We start from the raw sequence: 21,087 nt of genomic DNA, 5'->3' as shown, positions 1-21,087 counted from the left end.
TACATCCAATGGCAGACATGAGGCTTCTGGGTCTGTCTCACATCCTGGGGGTTACAAGTGATATGGTAATCACATATCCGTGTTCCTGGAAGTTGGAGAGGTTCCCCACTCTCTCCTGTGTATCCTTTCTGCATGTTTTTCCTGTTCCATTCCACCTTGAACATATCCTGGAGCATTCTTTCAGCCTGTTTTCCTCCAGTCTAATTATTCTTTAATTTTAAATAATGTAATAACTTTGACATTTTCATTTATAGTTAAACCCTGCTAATTTGCACAAATGATGGGTAGACACAGCACAAATTAAAAAGCCTGAAAATTCAGCAAACACACAAAAAAAACAATGATTAAAAAGAAATCAAACTGCGGCATTATGAAATACACACTTATTCTTATAAGCAAATTCTGCAGGCTCACGAGCAAGTACGGACACTTGGCTGTTTTCGATTATTCTCTTTTCTAAGCTACAGGGTTACCTCCTTTCCATGGCCTCCAGTGATGATGTTTTCTGAACAAAATATCACAGTGCACGTAAGACGAAGTCTTTCTGAGTAACTACGAAGGTTTAAAAGGCAAGTCTATAAGCTCAGTTTTGCTGCTCTAAGAATTTCTGGGCTGTCTGGTTCCAGGCAAGAAATAACTACGTTGTCATAGTGCAATGGGGCTGCCATAACAGAATGCCATACACCAGGTGGCTTACAAACAAAATTATTTCTCACAGTTCTGAAGGCTGGGAAGTCCAAGATCAAGGAGCCAATAGATGAGGTGTCTTAGGTGTCTGGTGAGGACCCACCTTCTGGCTCAGCCATGGTCATCTTTTTCTGTGTCCTCACATAGCAGAAGCAGGGGAGGAATTTGGCACCTGTTTTCAAGAGTGCTCATCACATTCAAGAGGGCTCCACCCTCAGGACCAGTCCCCTCCCAAAGGCCCCACCTCCAAACACCATGACGCTCAGTGTTAGGATTCAACCTATGAACTTGGGGTGAACCCAAACACTGTCTATAGCATATAAAAAGTGGATGCATCCTGAAAAACCCAAAGTGTGTCCAAACCCAATCTCATTATCTTCCCATTCCACACTTGGGCCTTCCTAACATTCCACTGACTCAACCAACATGACCTCCATCAGGAGATGTTCACATCAGCAATCAAGGTGTCATTTTGAACAACGCCCCCTATCATATCATTTCCTCAGTCCATCATGACAACTGCCTAATTTTCACTCCACAATCTCTCTCTTAAAGCCTTTCTTCCCTTGCTGTCCTCCATCAACATCAGAGTCTAAATTACAGTCTTCTCCAGCTTGGTCTTCTGCAAGAGCTGGCCACGTTTCACCTGCCCCACCGCGTCTTCCACCCCCTCTTCACTTCTGGACTTTAGGGCAGCCACCTTCACTCACTCACCAGTAGACTCTGCACTAGCTGGTGCACCTACATGGCATGCATGGTCCCTAGCCTATGCCTGGTTCCTTCTTTTCACCGCCACTTAAATGTTACCTCTTCACTGGCACCTCCCCTAACAGTCCAATCATGCGAAGTGGCCAATACCTCCTCAGCCACTCTTTTAGGCACGAATTTAGCCTAGCTGCCAAACAAATGACACCTGACACTGTTCTCATATTTATTTGCTTATTGTCTCCCTCTATATGGTCAGAAGAGTGGGAATTTAGCCCGTATCATGCAGTGCTCTATTCTCAGTGCCGTGGATTGTACGGATTGCCTCCAAAGCTGTCTACCAATTATCCCTCCCATTCCTGTACGCTGGAGCCCATTGAGAGGTGGACTATTTTCCTCCTCCCCTGGCGTGTGGGCTGGCCATGTGACACGCTCTGACGAATACAAAGCAGTGAGGGGTTGCTGGGCCAGTACCAGGCCTAGGCCTTAGGAAACCTGGAAGCGCTCTCTTACACCCAAGCCTATCAGGATGGAAAGGCCAAGGAGAGAACCAGGTCATGACCCCTGCTAAGCCCTAGCCAAAGGGAAGAATCTGGCACCAATGATTATTGTTTTAAGCAGCCAAGGTTCAGGGCAGTGTGTGAGGCAGCAATAAATAAGTGAAGCCCAAGTGGGCATTATTTACTGAATCAATGACTGCTCCCCTTATTAGGGTTTCTGTATCTACTCCCCACTGCCCTACGGCATTCTTAACACTTCGCAGATTGATCCTCCCCCATTGCAAATCTGATCCTGTTCTCCCTCCTCCAACCCTCTCCCATCCCTCACGACAAAAACAAACAAGAACAACCTGTTTTGGAGGCACATACCCAAATCCATGCACATTCTGCCCACAGCCTGCGTCCTTCACCTCATGCTCACCCTGGCACCTTCTCCACAAGTCCATTCTTCAACACATCATAATCCATCCCAGCACAGGGGACATACTGTTCCTTCTCTGGGGCTCCCACACTTTACCTCCACCCTTCTCTCTTTCTCCAGATCTCATTTTAACCATTATTTCTCCTGGAAGCTTTCCCCGACGTCTCAGACTAGCACAAATCCCCCAACTGCAGGCTCTACAAAGTCCCACGCACCTCCATTTCTTAGTCCTCATTAGATCAGCCTTTCTCAGCCCCCAGTGGTCTGAGACCATGTCTTTTCTTACTCATTACTATAAACTCAGCAAAGATTACTATGGCTGGCACATAGGAAAAGCTCAAGTATTTGTTGGAAGAGTAAATAAATGAACAGTGTCCTCATTTGGACTGCCCACTTCAAATCCTGGCCACACCACACACTATAGATGTGATCCCTGACATTCTGGATGCATGGCTGGTGGTGTCTTCCTTCCCCTGGGGAAACCAGCAGCTCTCACCTAACCACCAGGTGTTTCTGAAGTTTAAATGAAATTATATGTAATAGCGCTTAGCCCAGTGCCTGATACAGAGCAAACATTCAATAATTAACTACTATTACCAGGATTTACTAAGTATTCCTTTTTCTCACTGTAGGAAAAGTCTAAAATTGTGAAGTAATAGGTTTTCTCTCTGATGGTCTACCCTCTTTTTTTCCCCCCTTTTATGAGCCCAGAAGCCCTGTACATGATGCTAAGTAAAGATGACCCCTTGCACTTCCTTGCCGAACTGGAAATACCTCTACTGCCTCCATTGAGGTCCTTAAAGACCTGATCTTAGGAAGCAACGTGATTAAACAAATTCCCCCAAAATAAAATAACAAATACCCAACCCTCCCTTCTTAAGCCTCTTGTAGACCTGTAATGAGGATCTTAGTTGTTTTCAATAGATACACGAATTGGTACCATTTTTCTAGAAAACAGTTTGGAAATATATACAAAATTTTCGACGTATATCAGTATCTAGCTGGCAAGCTAGCTACCGATCTAAATTTTAAATACATATACCTTTTCACCCAACAACTCCCATTCTGATAATCTTCCCTAAGTCAGTACTTCTCAACCAGGGCAATTTTGCAGGGGACGCACGGTAACGTCTGGGGATGTTTTCTGTTTTCCCGTACTGGGGATGAGAATGGGGAGGGTGTACTACTGGCATCTAGTGGGTAGAAGCTACGGACACTGCTGAACATCCAACAGTCCCACAACAGAACATTTTCCAGCCCAAAATGTCCATCATGCTCCAGTAGAGAAACCCTAAGGAAATAATCAGACAGCCTTTTAAAGTTGAAACCACAAGCTTGCTCACCAGCATGATTGTGTACATCTCTGTATATCCAACAAAGCAGGACTGGTGCAATAAATCGTGGTATATCTACACACAACTAGAAGGTAATAATGATGCTGCCATACATATACTAATCGGGACAGAAAGATATTGGCAACCTATTTTTAAATTCAAAAGAAAATGTGCTACAAATTTTCAAAAAGTAAGAAAAAGGCAGCATGATTCCGTTAGAACTGCGATGTATCTATACCCAACTGCAGAGTAAGAATATAATGTGAGGGGGTGCCTGGCTGGCTCAGTTGCGGGAGCGTGCAACTCTGAATCTCAGGGTTGTAAGTTCGAGCCCCACATTAGGTGTAGTAACTACTTAAAATCTTCAAGAAAAAAATATAACGTAAGCCACAAATGGAATTACATTTAATTGTACATTTTGTTTAATCCCATATATCTAAAGTATTATCATTTCAACCTGTAGTCAATATCTAAACTTAATATCTATTTTATAGTCCCGTTTTTTTTTTTTTTCAAAATCTGGTGGGGATTTGACAAGTACAGCTCATGTCCATTCAGACTAGCTACGTTTCAACTGCTCAAGAGCTGCTTGGCAACTGGTTACCACACTGGACAGCCCAGGTCAACTCAATTAACAGATGGGCAGAGAGAGTGATATTTAGAAGAATTGATTCCAAAATGGTCCAGGTTGTGATGCTAGAGGATGATTCTGCCATCATGTTTACTTTCTTACTTATGTTCTCCTGTTTATTTTTACAATGAAAAATATCATGTGTAAGAAAAATCAAACGATGCATTGAAAGGAACAACGAGAGAAAATTGCTTGTTGGGCTTCATAAACATATATGAAGTAGCCCTCTGATCATTCCTCACATCCTTGATGGAAATGATACATTCTGGAGCTTTCCAAGAGAAAGGGCTTGCCACCCCCTGTGGGGGTACGCACATGCATGCACATATGTGCACAAATACAATCCTTTGCATAACAGTTGGGTCAAGGTAACTTCTGCTAAGTGTACCCCAAAAAGCCAATCCCTGCTCCCTTAAAACACAACTGAGCAGTGGAAAAGAGACTTTACTTTCTCCCAGATAGACAGGAATTCCTGCGTCCTGCCCTGGGGGCCTCCTTCCTTCCCTTCCTCCCTCCAGTTCAGTCTCTGTCTCTCTCTCACTCTCTCTCTCTCTCTGGCCTTGGACACAGTGAATACTCAATGAAATTTCTACCCACATTCCTCTCAATGTGAAGTGCTGAGGACACAAGCTTAATGCTCTTTTAACGTAGTCTCCAAGTGTTAAGTTCTATAATAAGATTACATTAGAGCCAACGAATCTCATGCACAACCCTGGAAAACCTTTTCACACTATTTCTGTCACACAGTTTAGGTTTTAAAAAGCTTGTGAGTTCCCAGATCTCTCCATCTGAACTCAGGAGCATCTGGGTATCGATGGCCTGGCCTAAATTTTAGCACTCAGATCCAAGCTGCAGTGTAGCCAACAGGCTGATTCAAATTCCTAAAAATGAGCCAGTTCGATCCCGCTAGATGGCCCCACCCTTTACCTGGTGATGGCAGGTGGGAGGTGAGAAGGAGAAGATGGTACAGAAATATAATGTTACCTCGAAAACCTCACAGACCCCTTCTTTCTTCTTAGGATCTTAGAAGTTTGTGTTGTATTTTCTATTTGGGGCCAGGGAAAGGTATCAGGATGCCTCTTTCATTTCTAGTTCCACTAACTAGATTCTCCCCCATAAAAACAGCCACTTAAAACCATTTTCATTATCTTTAAAGCTAATTAATAATAAAATGTATTACCATTCTTGAGAACTTACTACATTCCATGCACTGTGCTAATAACAAAAATAGACATCACTGAGCCAACATCACCGAACCTTTCCTGGATATGAAGACTGCTCTAAGCACTTTTTACTTGGAATAACTCAGTTAATCTTCCACAGACTTCCAAGTCCCTATTTTTTTAGATAAGGGAAAAAAAGCTTAGAGAAGCTGGTTGCTTCCTCAAGATGACGAAGCCCAAAAGTAGCAGGGCTGGACCTGCAAAGCAGACCTCTAACCAAACTTCTTTATATAATCCTCACAGCACATCTACGAGACGGATCTTTTCATTCTCCCCATGTCTCAGATGGAGACAAGTGGCAGAGCATGTCGGGACCTGCCCAAGAACTGACACATCCAAACTCAGACGAAGCCCACTTCTAATCCATGCCTCTGAGCAGGGCACCAGGACCGCAACCCTGAGCTACCCCTTCATCATTTCAGCATTGAGAATGTTTATCTCCATTACAAATCAGTTGTGTTTTCAAAGAGTGGTGACAGGAACCAGGCAAGTACACAGAAAGGGCGATGGTTGCCAAGTGCATTCCCAGGAGTGGGACAAGCCAGAGAGAAAGCGAGTGTGGTCCTGGGTTTGAGGGGGCCTGTCTTTCCCCACTCAGTGCAGAGTTCTGGAATCCCAGAGAAAACTGAAAAATCCAGAGGAAGAACATTTTCCTTTTCTATTTTGGATTCCTTCACTCAGGAGTTGATGAGAATCAGCTGGTTGAACTTTCAGATAAAGAGCCAATGACCAGGGAGCACCTCTCAGCCTTCAGGAATACCCCTACTAACAGGATGCAAATGGGAGGGGCTCCTCTGAAGTCCTTAGGTCTGTCCCCGAGGTATTACTGCTCAACTGCACTCAGCCCTGCTTCTCTACAGGCTTCCTCAACCACATGGCTGGAGGACATTAGCTCAGTGGGTAAAGAAAGGGGCTAAAAGAGAAACGGAGAGAAGCTTCTCGGGCTGGTGGGACACCGGGCCTGTGACAGCGTGTCTTTCCCAAGTGTGACAGGGAGACCACAGACGGGACCTGGCTGGATGCAGGTTCTTATTTGAGCTGCTGCTGCTAACAAAGAAACAGGAGAAGCAATAAGAAGAGAAGCAAGCATGACTCTCACTGTGCTAAGTGCTTTATGGAGAACTTTCCATTTGTCCTCATTATAAAGCAATGAGGGAGACTCACCACATTTAAAGAGCCTCTCTTTTGTTGTTTACCAGTATATCCCTGGTGCCTAGAAGAGTGCTTGAAACAAGTAAGCATTCAATAATTATTTGGTGAATAAAGGAATAAATTTAAAGCATCCAAATTTTTGGAAAGCTTATGGAGCCCCAGATCTCTCCATCTGGTTTCAGGAACATCTGAGTGCCAGGGGTCTGGCCTTTTCTAATTTTAGCACTTAGACCAAAGCTGCAATGTAGTACTCTGTGAATTTACTCTGTAATTTCGGCCCTAAGAGCCACTGGTCAAGGACCCTCTCAATGACAGGATCCCTTCCCCATGCTCTCAGCATTATGGCTTCCTCATTCCTACTCCTTCAACCCCTGGCTGCTCCAAAAACTATGAACAATTAAAAGAAAAAATGCAAACAGCCTAAAGAAATAAAATTTCTGAACTTCATTTATAGTCAAAGAATTGAACAAGAAAAAAATGAGATACACTTTTTTTCTATGATTCACGTGATAACAAAAAAATGTTGATACTCATTGTTGGCAAAGTTGCAGTGAAATAAACACTCTCATTCAGTGTTAATAGGAGTGTAAATAGGTGTATTTTTGAAAAACAGTATGACAAGAAGTATGGAAACCCTGTAAGAATTCCATAAACTCTCTTCTAGTAATTTCCACATCTAGAATATATCTAAAGAAATAAAAATAATTGACAAACACTTATGCACAGATATGCCCACTGCAATAAATATATTACAGAAAAACTGGAAACAGTCTCCACACGCAATATTAAAGAACAGTCAATTAAACTGTGTTACATGCAAAAGGATGACACAGCGTGTAATCATTTAAGATATCTTTAAGAATACTTCATGACATGGAAAATACTGTGTAATATTAAATTTTAAAAACAGGTAATTCTATATACTGGATGACAGCAATTTTGTTAAATATGTGTACATTCAATGAAAAAAGGATGACAGAAAATTTACATTATTCTCAGGGTCAGGATTCTAGATTATTCTTTCTTTTATACTTGGTCTACTTTTCTATAATTTCAAATTCCCTATAATGAGCTGGTTTAACATGTGTTATCAGAAAACGAAACGAAGTTCGTGGGAATTTCCTACGCTATTTCTATTACTAATAACATAATAAGAACTTAGCCAGTGAAGTTCCCAGTGACAATTCTATATTGGTCTTCATGTATTTTTATCCCACGTAAGGAAATAAAGAGAGGATGTCAACCCCATTCCAGAGCTAGGGAGAACAAGACCTTGGAGCATAAGTAGCTCCAATCAAATAGACAGTGTATACCTCAAGAAACACAAGCAAAACACAACTATCCTTCCCTGTGCCTCAGCCCGGGGCAAAGCACCCGCCACACAGGAGATGTTCCTCTGTACGAATCAGTCAGGTAAGGGCAGTGGACACTGAGATTCTCAGGTTACACATAACACTCAACAATTTTGAAAATGCACAGTAGTAGTCAACTGGCAGGAACATTCTACTTTTATATACATCTTCATCAAATGGCCTTGTTTAAAAAAAAAAAAAAAGATCAGCCTTCAGAGGCAGGCTACAGAGAGGGAGAGACAGGAGAGGGTGGGAGCAGGAGGGAGGAGGAGGAGGAGTGGTAAATCCAGAAGCTGGGAGACAGAGGAGGGAAGGAGGACATGAAGGTGGGAAGGAGAGGGAAAAGTGGGCATCTTCTGAAATGAACATTTTTTTAAAGATTTTATTTATTTATTTGACAGAGACAGAGACAGCAAGAGAGGGAACACAAGCAGGGGGAGTGAGAGAGGGAGAAGCAGGCTCCCCACAGAGCAGGGAGCCTGATGTGGGGCTCGATCCCAGGACCCCGGGATCATGACCTGAGCCGAAGGCAGACGCCCAACGACTGAGCTACCGAGGCGCCCCTGAAATGAACATTTTTATTTTTATTTATTTTTGTTTGAGATGAAGGTATTTAGGGGACATTTCTCATAGTTAATACGCTGAAACACTTGTAAATGGTGTCATTTCCCTTAACATTGCTGGAAAATGGAGATAGTGCTGGAAATGAAATCCAAGATAAGGGCCATCTACATTTAAAAAAAAAAACAAACACACACATTTTGGCTTTTGTCAGGTCTATTTTTTTTAATAGCCAACTTTTTAATAGTCATATTTTAGTAATTCCACTTGTTTGGGGTATCCTATCATAAAAGGAAGGAAGAGGTGTAGAAGAGCAGGGGATTCCCAACACAGAGGGTCACAATTATGCAGTGGCCTGGGGTCTGTCATGTCCCTTTCCGGAATGTCGGTTTCATCTTTCGTACATTACAAGGAAGAGACCAGTCAAGTCCCACATTCTTTGGTCCTCTCTGAAGTTCTAAGACTACTTCACTGAAAGGCCGTTTGGGGGATTTTAGAACTAGATGGGGTCACAGCCACAAAGCACAGTGGTGTACAGCTCAATTTTAAACACACAGCGAACCTTACTGGAACTCAAACATTTGTTGCCTACACCATTAATGATGATACCGCTGAGGTATGGTGAACAAAAGAAGAGAACTTAAAATGTTAGACTCTAAAAGCTGCAAGTAATTTTTAATTTCTCTGGGTAAATTGACTGAAACCCAACCAAAGCAAATTCTGGAGATGCAAATTCAAACATAAAACAATGGCGTGCCCTGGGGAAAGAGAAAGGAGTGATGTTTGGGCTAATAAAACAAGGAGAGGATGAATGGCTCACCCTTGAAAGAACAGAAAATTCCTAGCTCACAGGCTGAAAATCAAGTTGGGGGAGTGGGAAAATACCAAAAACAATTCAGAGCAGGAAAAAAAAAAATTGCCTAGCAACTTAAAGTCTAGACCTTTTGAAATCAAAATTAATGTGAATTGTACCTCACCTAATCGTGGAAAACGCATACAGTTGACCCCAAGGGGTGATTTTATGTGGCTCAGTTTAATTTTAATATTATCTAGAAGTAGAGGGAGAAACTAGATGATAATCTAAAATCTCAACATCATTTATAAAACAAATTCAAGAGACTGAGCTATCTTGAGATGGCCAACTTAGACATCCTGGCCATCATGACTCAGTGGAAAATATCGGAAGCCCCACCATTGCAGGGATGAACAACACAACAAGAGAGGTCGCCAAAGTATCCTAAAATAAGATTTATATATAACATGTAATGACTTGGAAAAATACTTGTGATAGTGTAAGGGTAAAAAATAGGAAACAAAATAGTGTGTGCAGGACGAGCACATATAAACAAATCTATATATACAAAATCCCGGCAGGATACTGATAAAATGTTGAACTGGTTAGGGGAGGTCACCAGTGAAATTGTTCTTCCTACATGTTCTTCCTCTAAGAAGGACATTTATTAGCTTCCACAAGGAGGGAATATTCTTACCTCCCCCAATACTACCTTAATGGGATTTAGTACCTAAAGAGAGAAAGCATCCTTGTTATTATTTTACCTACAGTTTTCTAGATGCTTAAAGATTTGGGACCAGCCTAGAAATCTTGAGAATGTTCACTGTATTTCAGAATTTTTGAATAAGCCAGAATCCTTGATGCTTTGAGTTGAAAGGCAGACAAGCCCATCAAAGACTACCTAGATTAGTATAAGGTGAAGGTGACAGACTGGCGTGTGGCTCAGGCACAAACTAGTACTTTACTAATCTGGAGACCATGTTAACCACACCAAGCTGTGGTGTACTTCAGATGACTGAAACAACATATTTTATGCATCCCCCTTTTCCTCTGCCTTTTCTTTTCTTTTCTTTTTTTGAGCCCAATGTGGGGCCTGAATTCACAACCCTGAGATCAAGACCTGAGCTGAGATCAAGAGTCAGACGCTTCACCAACTGAGTCGCCCAGGCGCCCCATCTGCCTTTTCTTTAAACAGTACTATCTCAACCATTGGAGTAGGGAAGGAATTGAGAGGGGCAAAATGCACAGAATTCCTTTGTGCAGCAGTGAATTTTTCTTTGATTACACTTGACAGGCTGTACTGTGACCCAAGTATCACAGTTAGTCCCTTGTCCATGCGGGGCTGCAAGGGGTGGGGGTACACGTGACGACCTTAACAAATGATAGTGATAAACAGGGACTATCCCCAGAAAACCCATTCACAATGCCTACCATAAGCATACTGGTAGTTGTACGAAGCCACTATACATTGTGGGAGTTTTGACTCTGGTTAAGGTTATAAATGACTTCCATGTTGACAAACACAACAGTCCGTTCTTTGTCATCATCTCTTCTGACCTCTTAGCCACCTCTGATGCAGCTGACAATGCTCTCCTTTATTTTTTTTTAAAGTATTTATTTTAGGGAGAGATAAAGAGTGCAAGGAAGAGGGAGAGAGAAAGAAACGCAAGCTGATTCTGCACTGAGGATGGAGTCAGACGTGGGGCTCGATCTCATGACCCCGAGATCATGATCTGAGCTGAAACCAAGAGTTGGATGCTGAACCGACTGAGCCACTCAGGCACCGCAATGCCCTCTACCTTTAAACAATGTCCTCAATGGGCTCCCAGTATATCCAAATCCCCCAAATTTCCTGCCAGCTTTGCCTCTTACTTCACTATATCCTGAAACCAAATCTCTTAATGGTGTTGGCTTCAGAACCCACATCTTGGAGCCCTACTCTCCCTCTACTTACACCATGGCTCCCTTGGTGAGCTCACCCAGGTTCATGCCTTTACATATCACTTACATGCTTACAGATCCTCAATTTGTAGCCTCAGCTAGGACATTTCTAGATCCACATATCCAAATGCCCACTGGACAGCTCAATCTGGGTTAATAATAAACAGCTCAAAGCCCATGTGTCTACAGCTATACTCCCGGTTTCTCCTGCTTCCCTCATCCACCCTGACAAAGACTCCTGGCTTGACCAAACTTTAGTCAGGCTCCTGAAACCACCTGGGCACCTCCCTATAAAATCCAGTTTTAGCAAGAACCCTGCTAAGTCAGTTTAACCACAAGCCCCTCCACCACCTTCAGTATCTGATCACTGCTGATACCTGACTGGTTTCCTCATCCTCCATCATCCCCCAGGGAGTGTCTGATCACCCTGATGTGTCTTCAGCAAGAGCCCTGTTAGATCTGTGTAGCTCAGACCCTCTGCTTACCCACCATGTTTCCTCTGGTAATTCTCCATCTACGGACACCCACTCTCCTCCCTGGTTATAAATTCCTACTTGCCTGGGCTGTATTCAGAGTTGAGCCCAATCTCTCTCCCGCATAAAATCTTACGGGAGTGTTCCCAACACCTATTGTGATAGTCCTGAATAAAGTGTATCTTACCATCTTTAACAAGTGAGATTAATTTTTTTTTTCCTTTAATACCCTCAAACCTGTTCCCCTACAGGGTTCCCTATTTCAGTAAAATGGCAGCTCCATCCTCCCAGCAGTTGCTTGGGCGTAAAGCCTCCATCTTCTAACTCTTTCCTTTCCACTCACAAGCAATCCTTCAGATGATACTACCCCATCATTCAGCACAAAAATCTCAGAGTCATCCCTGATGCAACCTTTTCAAATTCCACATCTATTCAACCAGGAAATCCTTTGGCTCTTCCTTCAAATCAAAAGCAACTCTAACTACTTCTCTCCACTTCTATTGCCATTCCGGTCCTAGCCACCATCCTGTTTCATTGGGATGATTACAGTGACCTCCTAACAAGTCGCCCTCCCTATCATCTTGCTTTGTTCACCCACAGGCAAATTTCAAAATGGCTTCCAGAGTGATCCATTTAAAGCATGAGTCAGATCCTGACCCACCTCAAAGCCCATCAATGGTTCCCTATTTTACTAAAAGACTGAGTCCAGTGAGTCCTCATGCCCTACTCAGTTTGGCCCTGTTACTTCCTTTTTTTTTTTTTTTTCCAAAATTTAACTTTTTTTTTTTTTTTTTTTAACTCTACACCCAACCTGGGGCTCAAACTCATGACCCCAAGATCAGGAGCCACTTGCTCTTCTGATTGCACCAGCCAGGCACCCCCCAGCCCTGTTACTTCCTGACCTTGCCTCTGACTACTCTCCCCCTTGATGACTTTACTTCAGCCACACAAGCCAACTTTCTCTCTTTAGAACATGTTAAATCTTTGCTCCAATGCTCCCACACTTCACAGTCAGACTTAACCTGATTATTTACAGTTGGAACCCCTTCCTCGGGCAATCTGATCTCCCTCACCCTTCTATATTTCCTCCCCAGCCCTATCACTGTGTATTTGTATTTTATTTCCCTGCCTGTCCCCAACCCCTAGAACCATGAGCAGAGGGCTTGATAGCGGTGTCAGTCACTGATAGAGTCCCCATCGACTTGAGCAACGCTGTCCATTAGAAATATAACGCCTGCCACACATGTCATTGTAACCACACTGAAGCAGTAAAAATTCAGGTTAATAATTTATATTATTTAACCTAACATAACAAAAATATGATCATTTCAATGTATAATCAAGAGAGAATAATAATTCAAGTATTTCATATATTTTTTCCATACAAAGTCTTTTAAATACTTTGTCGAATTTACACTTACAGCACATACTAAGTTTGGGCTAATCGCACTGCAAAACATGCGGTTAGTGGTTTCCATATTAGACAGTGTAAGTTTACTCTATTTTATTCTACTCTATTGTATGCTTCTTCTGTTTCTTAAAAATCCTTGGGCACAATCCACTAAATAGATTTCCTAATCCACAAATGGGTCCCAACGCCCACTCTGAAAATCACTGTTCTAAATAAACTTTAAGGTAAGTCATCTGTACTGAACAGATTTTAGGGCACTTCCTCTGACCTGTAGGGACAGTCAGGACCCTCTGAAAGGGAAACAGACTTCCAGAAAAAAGAGGCCTGGAGGGATAGGCCGAGGAATTAAAGTACCATGCCAATCCACAGACTGAAATCATCACCATTCATCCGATGACGCAAGACTGTTTTTTTAATTAAAAGGTAATTTTAAATAAGTCATTGCACTTTCAGATAATTAACAAAACATCTAATTACTTATAATTATATACTACATACATGCTAATATACAAAATTCAAGGGAAAATGTGCATGATTTTCACACTTCAAAAAGAGTACATTTGAACAGAGCATAAAGACTTCAAGCTTTTTCATTCTTCTCCCCTCCCCACCCCCACCATGTCAAGGCTACAGAAGTCCAAGAGTTCAGATCAAGGACAGAGAAGTACAAACTTAAATGATTAATCTTCATATTTCAATTGCGAACTCCCACTCACCAGCAGTCTTTTTCAAAAGGTACTATAAACTTCAAATCGGAACTCAACCCTGTACAGAAGGTCAACTTTTAAAATGGACTCAAAATAAGGATTCTACCACCAATTGAACATTTGCTCCTTTCAGGTTCTGGATGTTACTAGATACGAGTTGGGTAATGCAGTCAAGGTTAACACAGATCTGCAACCTTAAACAGGGTTTTGTTTTTGTACAGTTAAGCTTCAAATTTCTTCCTGAGGTTTGTGAATTGCCAAAGTAAGGCAATACTTCCTACATCTCTGTTAAGCTGTTATGTTGTCACCTAAACTGAGAATCTCTTCCTAAGATGCTCAAGGTGAGCAACTGGGATATTTGTGCCCTTGGCAGACGGAAGAACAAAAACATCATTTTAAAAAGATGAATAAACCATTTGTTATTCGGTTTTGTATTTCTGATTGTTCACAGTGCAAAATATGGCTAGTTGATAATCGCTGCAGAGATTGCCTTTACTACTAAATATGCCTTCATGTACATTTCAACAAGTGGCTTCTGCTTGAAAACGAACTCTATTGAGCATATTTCTCTGGAAATCAATATTTAAAAAATTTTTTTCTTTGAAACTAACATTCAAGAGAAACAGCTCTTGTTTACAGAATAAGTTAGTTTAGCATTATGGTTAACAATGTTTAAAAACAGCTAACTTAAAATGCAAACATTTAAATTTTGAAGTTTAACTGTTGGGAGGCCAAGTCAGTTCTATGAAAATATAAACAACATGAGGACAGTCATGTTTCCCCCAATTCCATCCCCTGTGAAGAATATTTCAGGTCACCATTTTGTTGGGTTTAGGAGTAAGACCTCAAACAACTCTGAGGTTGTAAGAGAGTTACAAATTTGTTTATTTTTTGATAGTTACAGATTTAAGTGCTTGGGATGAACTTTGAAAACATCGTGCTAAGTGAAGGAAGTCACTCACCAAAGACCACATATTGTAGGATTCCATTTATGGGAAATGTCCCAAATAGGTCAATCTATGCAGACAGAAAGTAGATTAGTTGTTGTCAGGTGCTGAGTTGAGGAGAGTGACTGCTGATGGTTATGGGGTCTCTTTCTGGGGTGCTGAAAATGTTCTGAAACCAGACTGGGATGACAGTTACAAACTCTGGGAATATACTCAAGGCCATCGAACGGTACACTTTAAGTGGGTGAGTTGTTTTGTGATATGAATTATATCTCAATAAAGCTATTAACAAAATTAACATGCCTGATAATGTTCATAACAGCATTGGCATGAAAGATACAAGAAAATCAAGTTAAGCTAACATTGCTTCCATACAAGTCTAAAATACAAAAATCCCTGATACCCTGGTCTCCCCACTATAGATCACTTTCTCCCAGCAACCAATATTTGCCCTTCCTAACACTAGTCATCATCATCGTTCATAATCTGGGTCTTCCCCTCTCTAAAATAAACTCTATGAGGACAGAGACCATGTCCTTCTTATGCAGTGCTATGATCTTAGCAACTAGCACACAATCATCAGTAAATATCTACAGTAGGAATTTATATATGTATGCAGTGTGTACTCTTGTATGAATGAATGACAGAATGAATGAAAGAAAGAAAGAAAGAAAGAAAAAGAAAGAAAAAGAAAGAAAAAGAAAAGAAAAGAAAGAAAGAAGAAGAAGAAAAGAAAGAAAGAAAGAGGAAAGGAAAGGAAAGGAAAGGAAAGGAAAGGAAAGGAAAGGAAAGGAAAGGAAAGGAAAGGAAAGGAAGAAGGAAAGGAAAGGAAGAAGGAAAGGAAAGGAAAGGAAAGGAAGAAGGAAAGGAAAGGAAAGGAAAGGAAAGGAAAGGAAAGGAAAGGAAGAAGGAAGGAAGGAGGGAAGGAAAGGAAAGGAAAGGAAGAAGGAAAGGAAAGGAAAGGAAAGGAAAGGAAAGGAAAGGAAAGGAAAGGAAAGGAAAGGAAAGGAAAGGAAGAAGGAAGGAAGGAAGGAAGGAAGGAAGGAAGGAAGGAAGGAAGGAAGGAAGGAAGAAAGAAAGAAAGAAAGAAAGAAAGAAAAAGAAATCATTGGATTGGGGCAATTCAACCAATCAAGTTGTTGTGTTTGAATTGTCCCCTTAAACCTGTTCTCCAATTCTCCCATGCTCCTGGCCACCCTGGTAGACACATTTCCCAGCAGCCACTGCAGCTTCTTGCAACCAGGAGACCATAACCTTACCAATTAACAGTCAATGGATGAGATATGTGCAATTTTTAACTCATTTGAATCAAAGAAAACTGCTTGCCATGGACTTCTCCACTATGCTTCAACGATGTGAATAATGACAAAGTCCTAAGGTAGGAGAGCAAAAGAGAGAAAGAACCTGCCCAGGTAAGCTACACTGGTCAGACTGTTACATGAGAGAGAAGTAAACTTCCCTTTTATGTAAGCCATTGTATGTTGGGGTCTCTATGCTAATACCAGCCTAGTCTTTACCCTGATTGTTAAGCCCGGGCATGGGTGTATGGGGAGAAGGAGGGAGTGAAAAGCACTCCAGTGCTTAACTGAACAGACTAGTGAATCACCTAGGGTGGTTATCTGGTGGCTCAGTGAAGACAGTTATGTCTACATAACAACTTGATAAATTAAGTCACATGATTCAAATGTGGAATGCTATAAAGAGGTCATTTTGAAATGGACTTAACTTTGAATGTTATTGGCATTAAATATTTAAATCAAATAAATACACACTTTCAAAAGAGCCAATGGATATATTTTAAATAGCCAAATAGCCATTTTACCTTTATTTGTAACCCAGATATAATCTGCAATATGCAAGACACAATGAATAGTCTATAAGGATGCTTTATACTCCTTGATCCAACAAAAAAGGGCTCAAATTGGGGGTAGGAGAATACTGCAATGATTATACTTTTAGATTGTTTCTTAACTTTCTCACAAATAAGTTGACCATACAAAAGAAATTAAAAAAAAAAATTAACGAGCACATAAGATGTGAAACTTGAAGATGCCTAAAACGTTTAAAAATAACCATTTAATTGTAATCTATATGGGCTTGAAGACTACCATCCACTCCCAATACCACTCAGAACTGATACAAGAATATGAATTTTACAAATTGAATTTGAATCTCAAGCAAAAATGCATGTAGGTACAATGCCAATGTTGAGGGAAAGCAGACAGAAAATGATGTATAAACCTGTATTAAATCACCAAACTAAGGCGGCCATGATAAAATGACATCAGTATAACTGTGACCTGAACAAGATGTCTTTTTAGGTCCGGTCTTGACATTCTACGTGACCATCGTTAAGTTACTGATCGTCTATGGGACCACCTTCCCAGTCTGTAAAGTGGGGATTATAATCATGGCTGCCTATTTCTCCAGAATGCTAGCACCAAACCCATTTTGTAAAGTGCTCAGATCTACTTGGAAAAAAAATTGTTTTATTGCTACCAAGTAAGAGGGCTGTTATTTATGACTTTTCAGACCTTTGAATCTAAATTTGAAAAATGGCTTCATCTGTTTTTCTGAATTTGCCTGGCCACTTTTATGCACATAAGTAGTTTTTCCCGAAGTGCCAATGTAGACGTATTTACTTGCATCTATGCTTTTAATGATTCCCAGATTTCAAATGTGGCATGCCATTTACTGAGAAGCACCGGGGACCTGAAATCTACCTCTTCTTGATGGTGCGGAGACGGTGCTGGCTTCTCCGTCATCACTGGATAGCATGATCGTCTCAGGTTTTTGTTCGCTTTTGAGAGCGTGCCCACACATGCACACGTACGAGGGGGACGGAGGGGCAGAGGGAGAGAGAGAATCCTAAGCAGACTCTGTGCGCTCGATCCCACAACCCTGAGATCATGACATGAGCTGAAATCAAGAGTGGGATGCTTAACTGAAGGAGCCACCCAGGCGCCATGCGGTCTTCTCTGTTTAAGGCTTATTTCCTGGGAAGAAACAGTTGCCATTCCAGACATTTTACAGACTTTTTTTTTTTTTTTTACATTTTTAACAAACCTTTTTTTCCTTTATATATAAGAGATCAAAATAAATAAGGATTAGTTTTTGAAGGCTCTTTGAGCTTGTTAAAAGGTAAAAAAAAAAAAAAACACATGTGATTTATCATTTAAATCTCTATACCTTCACTAATTTCTAAAAAAATAAAATAAAATTTGACCCTCCTCCCTCTCATGCTCTCTGTCTCTCATTCTCTCTCTCTCTCAAATAAATAAATAAAATCTTAAAAAAAATAAAATAAAATAAAATTTGAAATGAGGGTTAAGCAAGATGGAATGGGTATTGTAGAAGAATAAGAATAACCCAATGTTAATTGGGGGTAGAAAAAATGAAGTTTATTTAAAAAGATCTCAATCACAATAAGTTGGAGTAGGAAAAAACCATACAGAGATTGAACAAAAACTCTTCCTCCGAGATTCCTAGCAGTCAAGTTTAAAAGAAAAATTATATGAATTTGTTACTCAGCTTCCTTTGTGTCATGACAGGAGCCATCAGAAGGACAAAATTTTTCACTGTTCCTGAAATTTGACAAGGAGTTCCTCATTTGCAGTATATCGTACCATATAATACACCGTGTCCTTGACATTAATTATAAAGAGAGAATTTTTTCTCTCCCCATGGACTAACCTCTCTTTAGTCAACACTAATGAAAATTTCCTGGAACCTTTTTTCTTTTTTTTCCCCCAAACTTGCCCCTGTCTCACGATATTTTAAACTTTGAACAGTATCACAGAATTGGAAACAAATCACATCGCATCCATTCAAGCGTGCCCATTTTCAAGTCATGGGTGTTAGCATAGGCATTATAAAGACATCAAGTCAGAAGAAAAATAATTCATGCTTACAGGTGACTCCAAAGAAAACAATGAAAACTGCCCAGGATGCCCTTATTTGAAGCTGTCGGGGTAACACAACTCTCAAGGTGAATATTTCATCTTTTCAACCATGCTTTCAGCTTTGCTTAATCACAGTGTTGAGCTCTGCTAGAAGTCTTTGCTAGCTAATGGCACGAGATGAGTTAAACACCTGGCACAGCTTTGCATGAGGAACGTCTTGGACTGAGATCTCACAGGGCTCACGGAGACCAGGAGACACAACGTACAGCCGAGCTGAGTCACTGTGGCAGAGAGGGAATGGCCCACAAAACAGAAAATATTTCCTGCATGGCCCTTTACGCAAAAAGTTTGCAGATCCCCGAAGTTAACTAAGCTTTCCTTTTTAAGACTGGACAACTGAGTCACAGCAAAGGGAAGTGCTTTGACTTGATAACCTCAAATACTAGCTGGGATCCACCCTTTCCATGCCGCAGTGTACAAATGAGACTGTCCTCCGTGGGGGCAATCAGGTAAACACCAATGATGGTGAAATGCAGCAAGTTGGATTTTTTGCCTCCAATCAAATGTGCCAGAATGCAACTCTAAAAACAAATCCATACCTTTAAAAGGCGTCCTAGAGTCCCAGAATGCTCAGTAAGATTAAAAAGAAAAGTGATCTAAGAATCTTCACATTATAAAGTTTCAAAAAAACCCCAAAACATGTTCAACTAAAGAGTAGGAAGTCTCTGTCTTACAAATTCATAAACTCAATTTAGTAATATCTGAGTGGAGACTTGGCACAATCAGGTCAGCAAGGAACCTGTTTTAAAACAGACACAAATCCACTAAAGCAAATGGAGCTGTTATTGGCCAAAATTAAAAAATAAAATGAAGATGCTACTTGAGAAACCTCAGCCATGAAAATGACCTGCAAGATTAACTTGTGTCAGATGACCACAGCCACACCAGAAATTTGGAAATCAAGAAAATACGGAGCACCTATAACCATTTTAAACAGAGTGCTTTTTTTATCCCCCCTCCCAAAAGTGAGTTTGAGAAAATTCAATTTAGCTTTAATTCATCAAGCTACAGTAGTCTCTCTGAAAACTTCTGATTTTAAAATCAAATACTCATTTGATTTTCAAGCAAGGTCAAGAGAACAAGGCAGCCTAGCGCTGACATCACAGGGATATGCCCCACGCCGCTGAGCAGTTACATCAATGTGCTGGGTTGCTATGGTGCTTGACTATTAATTTCTGAAAGAAGGTGATTATAAAGCCGCCAGATGAACATCAATTGGATGACACCACTTCGGCACAGAACACTGACATGTGCTACTCATGTTTGCAGCAAGTTCATTTTTATGAATCACCACTTTTGTGATGTGAATATTCCTTTCTAACTTTAAGCCCACCAAGTCAACAGCCAAAAAAAAAAAGTTCAGCTTCAACAAAGAAGATAAAGTTTGACAACATTTTGGGGGGAAAGAGACTCTGCAGACCATTTCTTAAGGGCAATCTTTTCTTGAAAGATCTCCCAGAAGACGCTACTACATACAGACTTACACACAAATGCACACACACATATTTGGTAGCTACACAGACCGGAAAAGAGTTCAATTAAGATATACCTAGAAGGAGGGAGATATGGGCCAAGATATAATTCCACTAATCATATTTGCATTTACCTTTTTGGCTTCTGGAAAGCAATCTTCAGGTATAGTCACCTCAAAAGGTCACTTCTTACCCTGAAAACAAAAGAGAACGTCAAAATCCGAATGTCAAGAGACAGTAGCAACCACCCATCTGCCTGGGATAGATTCAAGAACAACAAAAGAACTCAGTTACATTGCATGGCGAATGACTTTCAGAGTTAATAAAAACAAGTCCCAAGACCACTGATCTGGCGCACAGGCCTGTGAGCTCCTCAAGACAACAAAAACAATGTGGGTGGAAAAAGTAAAGGTGAAACATTTCGAATTTTGCATATGAACTTTTTCTCATCTTGTCATCTATCAATTTATTTTCTGGTGCAATAATACGTGACTCATAGGCCTTTGTTTTTGGAAACCAGACTGCTCCTTGAACGTGTCTGTTTGGTTAACATCCACAACATCTCTGATTTCATTAAAGCACAGGCTTGTCCCCGCCCCCTCCCCCCCCCCCCCCCCCCCCCCCGCCTTAGTAAGAGAGTGAGTTCTTATAGACAAGATGCTTTATGCCACCCTGGAACCTTTCAAAATGAATACAAGCACCAAGATCTTCAAGTCTGGGGAGGGGTAGGGGGTTAATCAGTTGGTGAAAGCTGTTCACACTATGTTTTCCACTTAGCATTTATCTACCAAATCTACCAAGTTAAATAAAAATGG

General features: G+C 41.0%; 1 protein-coding gene across 6 annotated transcripts in view; it reads right to left on the bottom strand.

The window, feature by feature from the left end:
* FOXP1 (forkhead box P1) overlaps positions 1–21,087 on the bottom strand; it is a 490,351-nt gene that overhangs the window by 299,537 nt on the left and 169,727 nt on the right. For 5 of the 6 annotated variants that reach the window (XM_078076030.1, XM_078076044.1, XM_078076039.1 and 2 more), the window contains exon 3: positions 20,407–20,466. The exons of the other annotated variant lie outside the window; for it this stretch is intronic. The gene's annotated coding sequence lies outside the window, so the exon portion shown is untranslated. The remainder of the gene's footprint in view (positions 1–20,406; positions 20,467–21,087) is intronic. 6 annotated transcript variants of the gene reach the window in all.

Source organism: Halichoerus grypus, chromosome 1 (genome assembly GCF_964656455.1).
Source record: "Halichoerus grypus chromosome 1, mHalGry1.hap1.1, whole genome shotgun sequence".
NCBI classification, from domain to species: domain Eukaryota; kingdom Metazoa; phylum Chordata; class Mammalia; order Carnivora; family Phocidae; genus Halichoerus; species Halichoerus grypus.
The sequence above is the reverse complement of the archived record's forward strand: the minus strand, read 5'-3'. Positions and strand labels throughout refer to the sequence as shown.